The following is a 5,652-nucleotide window of genomic DNA, read 5'->3' as shown; positions in this document are numbered from 1 at the left end:
CCCTCCCCTCCCCCTCCTCCCTCCCTTCTCCCCCCTCCCTTCTCCCTTCTCCCCCCTCCCTTCTCCCTTCTCCCCCCTCCCTCCCCTCCCTCCTCCCTTCTCCCCCTCCCCTCCCTCCCTCCCCTCCCTCCCCTCCTCCCTCTCTCCCTCCCTTCTCCCCGCCAGGCCCACCTGTCCCCCTCTGGTGCCCAACCCTCCGGGGCCCGCTCCGGGGTGACGGGTTTGTTGTTTAACGGTTTGTTCTGGTAGATTCGGCTCATCTTCGCTGCCCGACCTCCGCTTCCGGTTCCGGGGTCAGGGGGCAGAGGCCATGGCTGGGCCGGGCCTACAACTCCTGCCACTCGATTCTGGGGACCGCGGCTCGCAGCGCTGCCGGGTGGGCCCGCGGGCCCTGGCGGCGCTAGGCCTGGGCCTCGGGGCCCCGGTACGGGTGTGGGTGCCGGGCGGCGTCGCGCTGTGCTGGGCCTGGCCCCGGGCCGACCGCGCCGACGGCTTCCTGCAGCTGGACACCAAGTGCGCGAGCCCGGGGCTGCGGGGCGCCAGCCGTGGCCTAGGCCGCCTGGAGCCCGTCAGCTGCAGCCGGCTGCGGGCCGTGAGTGTGCGGGCCGTGCTGGAGGCCGGGGCCCGTGGCCAGGAGCCGGGGCCGGGTCTGCAGCGACAAGCAGCACAGGCCCTGCGCGGGGTCTTGCTGAGCCCCGGGCTGGTGGTGCGGATGTGGCCAGGTCCCGGGGAGGGCCCCCGGCTGCTGCGGCTCGAGGTGCTCAGTGTGGAGCCGCCCGGGGCCGGCCTGCTGTCGGCCCGGGCCGCCGTACGGGTGAGCGCGGTGCTGGCCCTGGAGCAGGCCGGGGCCGGGAGCTCGGGCCGGGCCTGGGGCCGCTGGGGGAGGCGCTGGGCCTGCCGCTCCGGTACCCGCAGGCCGCCGCCCGCCTGGGCCTGGGCCCGGGCCCGCGGGCGCTACTGCTCGGGCCGCCGGGGGTAGGCAAGAGCTGCCTGGTCCGCGGCCTGGCCCGGGACCTGGGAGCCGAGCTGCTGGAGGCCGGGCCGGCGGCCATCCACGGCCCAAGGCCCGGCCAGGCGGAGCAGCGGCTGCGGGAGGTGTGGGCCCGGGCCGGGCGGCGGGCCGCCATCCTCTTTATCGACGACATTGACTCGCTGTGCGGGGCCCGCGGGGACTCGAGCTCGGGACCTGGGACCCGGCTGTTGGCCCAACTCCTCGCCCTGCTCGACCGCCCGGGCCCCGGCCCGCTCACTGTCATCGCCGCCAGCAGCCGGCCCGAGGCCCTGGATCCGGCCCTCCGCAGGCCGGGCCGCTTGGACCGGGAGGTGAGAATGTGGGGAAGCCCGGGGCCCCGGGGGGGATGGGGCTGTGTGGGGGCCGGGGGATGGGGCTGTGTGGGGGCCGGGGATGTCCAGTCTATCCTGCGTTTGGTAATTCAGGGATATAACTTTACACCAAGCCCCCCCTTTGTGCTTAGGGCACCAGACCCGCAGATGAGCTGCAGCCCCTCCGGCGCCCACCTCTCGCGGACACTGCGTGCTCCGTCTCCAGGGATACCCCGGCTGCGGGAGAGAGGCCTGGACCGGTCGGTCAATGGCCGTGGCAATTCGGGAGCACGCCCGAGATAGAAGAGCAAATATGTGGGCACATTTCTGACCAGTGCGAAGACAAGGGGGCAGTAATCGGGGATTTGAACGACCCTCATATTAACCGGGCTCGGATCGGGGTGAAGGTGCACAGGGTGCGGAATTCCTAAAATGTATTGAGCTTCTTTAGTCAGTGCGCAGCAAGCCCAACGTGGGAGGGGCGGTTCTGGGCTCAGTTTTAGGGAATGAAGCCGGGCAGGTGGAAGGGGTCAGTATTGTGGTGCTACTGACCATCATTCAGTTAGATTTAGGGTCGTTATGGAAAAGGACATCACATTTAAAAAGTACTTGGATGTGCACTTGAAGTGCAGTAACCTACAGGGCTATGGACCGAGAGCTGAAATGTGGGATTAGGCTGGGTAGCTCTTTGTCGGCCAGCGTAGACGCGGTGTGCTGAATGGCCTCCTTCCATGCTGTAAATTTCTATTATAAATGCAGAGGGTTTCTGCCTCTACCACCCTTTCAGGCGGTGAGTTCCAGACCCCCACCACCCTCTGGGTGAAAGAACTTCCCCTCTAAACCTCCTACCAATTACTTTAAATCTATGTCCCTTGGTTGTTGACTCCTCTGCTAAGGGAAATAGGTCCTTCCTATCCTCATAATTTTACACACCTCAATTAAATCTCCCCTCGGCCTTCTTTGTTCCAAAGACAACAAACCCAGCCTATCCAATCTTTCCTCCTAGCTAAAATTCTCCAGTCCAGGTAACATCCTCATAAATCTCCTCTGTATCCTTTCTCGTGCAATCACCTCTCAACCTGTGGGGAATCACATGTGCATGCACATCTCCCCAGGCACATTGCGCTGTTGCATTTCTGCTGCAGGACACTACACCAGAGCCCTACACTTGGTGCTTTACACAGCTGTCTGTCCCAGGAAAATTCTGCTGCGCTCCTCACTGGTGAACTTGGATATTTCCCTCCGAATCACTTCCTATCAAACATTTTTCCTAGTTATTCAAAGATATCCCCCCCCCCTTCAGTTCCACAAGTTGACTCACTTCCTTACCTCCCTGTCCAAACGCACCCACCACTGAGTTCGAGTGCCCTTCACTAACCAGCTCTGGAGGAGATGCTGAGAACAGTCCCCCAGTTGAAGCTCACAGATTATTGCAACATGAGTTGACTGTGTTTCAGTAAAAGTTGTGAGTGGGAGGACCAGTTCCTGGTTTGCACATCAGTGGAGGACATTTCAGGGCAAATAACAGGAAAGACAACGGGTAGAAGTGGCCAGATTTGCAATATCACGTTCAGTTTATGAAGATGAATGCTTTGACTCACTGTCTGTATGTGGCGGAAAAGGAAACAGTTTGTGCTTTGTTTTGATTACATTTCTACAAAGCGCCTAAGAACGCTTTTCTATGTTTGAGTTAAAGTTATTGGAATTGTGGGGCCCTCTGCTGGTCGACGAGAGACGAGAATTAAACCCCATGGGAACTCCAGGCTATGCAAAAAATGAGTCCTTTCAATATAAGCAGATTTGAGATAGCACAGATCAAAAACTCTACTCGTGCATTATACATAAAACGGAGCAAGAAAAACAGCCAGAAATCGGAAATAGAAACAGAAAATGCTGGGATTCTGCAGCAGGTGTGATGGCATTTATAGAAATACATGTAAATTTTCCATCGGAACCCTGAACTGCTCGACAGTTGGTGAAGAGCAAGTAACGAAACCTCAATAACCGAGTGAACAGCGAGTAACTGAAGCCACTGCTCTGCAGAAACTCACTGGTTATTGGTTTGGCCACAGCCATATGCTCAAAGACTTTGAGCACAAATTGATTTGATCCCATCTGGCAGGGTATTTATTGAAAGGTTGCTGTTTTGCTCTTCCCATGGTGATGGTAACCCCACGGGGGAGGAATTGGGTTTCCCGATATCAGAGGCACCCCCAGGCCAGCACAGAGCTACGTATTCAGCCTGTGAACGTGGTGTACAGACAGTAAATGTGTCTCCTTCCCTGGTTATAACACTGTGGCCATTGCTCCCTTGTTTTATCAGCTCCAGTCTCATCTTTTATACAATAAAATCCTAAAGAAGTTGTTTTGAAATTGCTCTTTGAATCTGAATCACAGCCCCTGGTGTTTTATTTTCAGGTCATAGTCGGTGTCCCAACAACGTCACAGCGCCGATCCATTCTGGAGGAGCTCACTGCCCCAATGCCTCTGAGTGCTGATGTGAATGTGACTTGGCTGGCGGAAGCAACGAGTGGATACGTTGCTGCCGATCTAGCTGCGCTGTGTCGAGAGGCCGCACTGCAGGTTGTGAGTCGCAGCTCCCAGGTACGGCAAATAATGAGCAAGAAAACACCCGTTACAGCAACTGCCTGGGATATCCGACACACTGCTGCCCAGAAACAGTGGCGGGTGGTGTGAGTTTACATGTGGGCCGGGGGGCAAGGTTGCGCGGGTCGGGGGGGGGAGGGGGGGATGAGGCAGCACTGCGCGGACCGGGGGGGGCTGCGCTGCACGGGCCGGGGGTGAGCCTGTCTGCGCAGAGCGAGGGCGAGGTACATTGTGCGGGATGGGCGAGCTAACATGCGCATTGCCTGGAGTGGGGAGTGGGACATTTTGTTTGAGCCCATCCCCAGATTCCAGAACCATAAGGCTAAGCAATAGTTCGGGCAGCACCAGGGCTTTCCCACATTCCCTCGTAACTAGTAACCTGGTTAGGAACCTCGTCTGCTGATCAATGGGCTGTGTTCAATAGACACACTCTGCACCCCATCCCAAAAGCACCCAGGGCTGGGGCTTACCCACTTTCAGCAGGGGTCTCGAGAGGTGATCAGGAGCAGGAATCCTGGCTGTTTTCTCCAAACTCGGGGAATACTGAGGCCGATTGTACTCCTCCCTCCGTCTGCTGATGGAAGCTGAGCCCAGACTGGGGTCCAGCCCTGTGTCCGGCCGTCTCCGCGCTCGGGCCCTGTGTCCGGCCGTCTCCGCGCTCGGGGCCCTGTGTCCGGCCGTCTCCGCGCTCCCTGCTCCTGCAGGCTGCTGTTTTGCTTTAACCTGACAAACTTTTAGAATTGTGTTCCTATTCGAATTCCTGTGTGTTGTTGTTAATTCTGTTTTCTTTGAAGCAGGACTCGGTGGAGAAGGAAATCACCTTCGCAGACTTCCGTGAAGCGCTGAAACTAGTGCATCCTTCCTCACTCAGAAGCAGCATCGGACTGACTGACTTCAGACCCGTCCAATGGGACCAGATTGGAGGCCTGGATCAAGTCAAATTGAAACTGAGACAGGTAAAGTAAGTGAACACCTACCGCGAGCCCCCTCCCCCACACCCACCGAGCACCCCCGCCTGCGCACCCCCTCCCCCACCACGTTCCCCCCACCCCCACTGCGTTCCCCCCACCGTGCGCCCCCTTCCCCTGTACCCAACCCCTCCCATTGTGTACATTCTGTGTATTCTCTCTCTGAATTGTATTTTATTTCTGTCTCTCCTTCAGTAAACCCTTTGTGTATTTTTTAATTCTGAAAACCTTTAATTCTTCAACTGAAAGGCCCAGAGTGAATGCAATGAGTTTACCGGAAGAGGTGGAGAGAGGGTTGTTCTGTGTGTTTCATCTGATACAGAGTTTGCAGCTCAGTGCAACGGGGTTTTAGCAACATGTTGGTAAATATAGAAGTGAGTTTAGCAATGTTTCCGGGAGGTTGCACAAACCTCTGTAGGGGTGCAGATACAATCGATGTTTGTTATCTGAGGGTGCAGGTGCCTGGGTGGTGAGGGTAGTTCCTGTTTACTAGTACACTAATACTAATTGCATCACTTGGATCTGTAAAATCTCCAGAATTCTCTGCTGGACACTGATTATGGAAGAAAGCCAAGTGAGCGATTTGAGTGGGCGATTCTGAAATAAAATGCAGCGGCTCCCTGGCCCCCTCGCCTTGCTCACTCCCTATTCCCTCCCGCTGGCCCCGCTCCCTCCCCCTCCCTCATTCCCTCCCGCTGGCCCCGCTCCCACCCCCTCCCTCATTCCCTCCCCCTCCCTCATTCCCTCCCCCTCC

At 57.6% G+C, this 5,652-nt stretch overlaps 1 pseudogene; it reads left to right on the top strand.

Annotated features, from left to right (window-relative positions):
- Positions 1–163: 163 nt before the first annotated feature.
- Positions 164–4,886, top strand: LOC139251717 (ATPase family gene 2 protein homolog B-like; annotated as a pseudogene).
- The last annotated feature ends 766 nt before the right edge of the window (positions 4,887–5,652 follow it).

This window comes from Pristiophorus japonicus, unplaced genomic scaffold (genome assembly GCF_044704955.1).
Source record: "Pristiophorus japonicus isolate sPriJap1 unplaced genomic scaffold, sPriJap1.hap1 HAP1_SCAFFOLD_4329, whole genome shotgun sequence".
NCBI lineage: Eukaryota > Metazoa > Chordata > Chondrichthyes > Pristiophoridae > Pristiophorus > Pristiophorus japonicus.
Note: the sequence above shows the minus strand (reverse complement) of the source record. Positions and strands in the feature narration are given on the sequence as shown.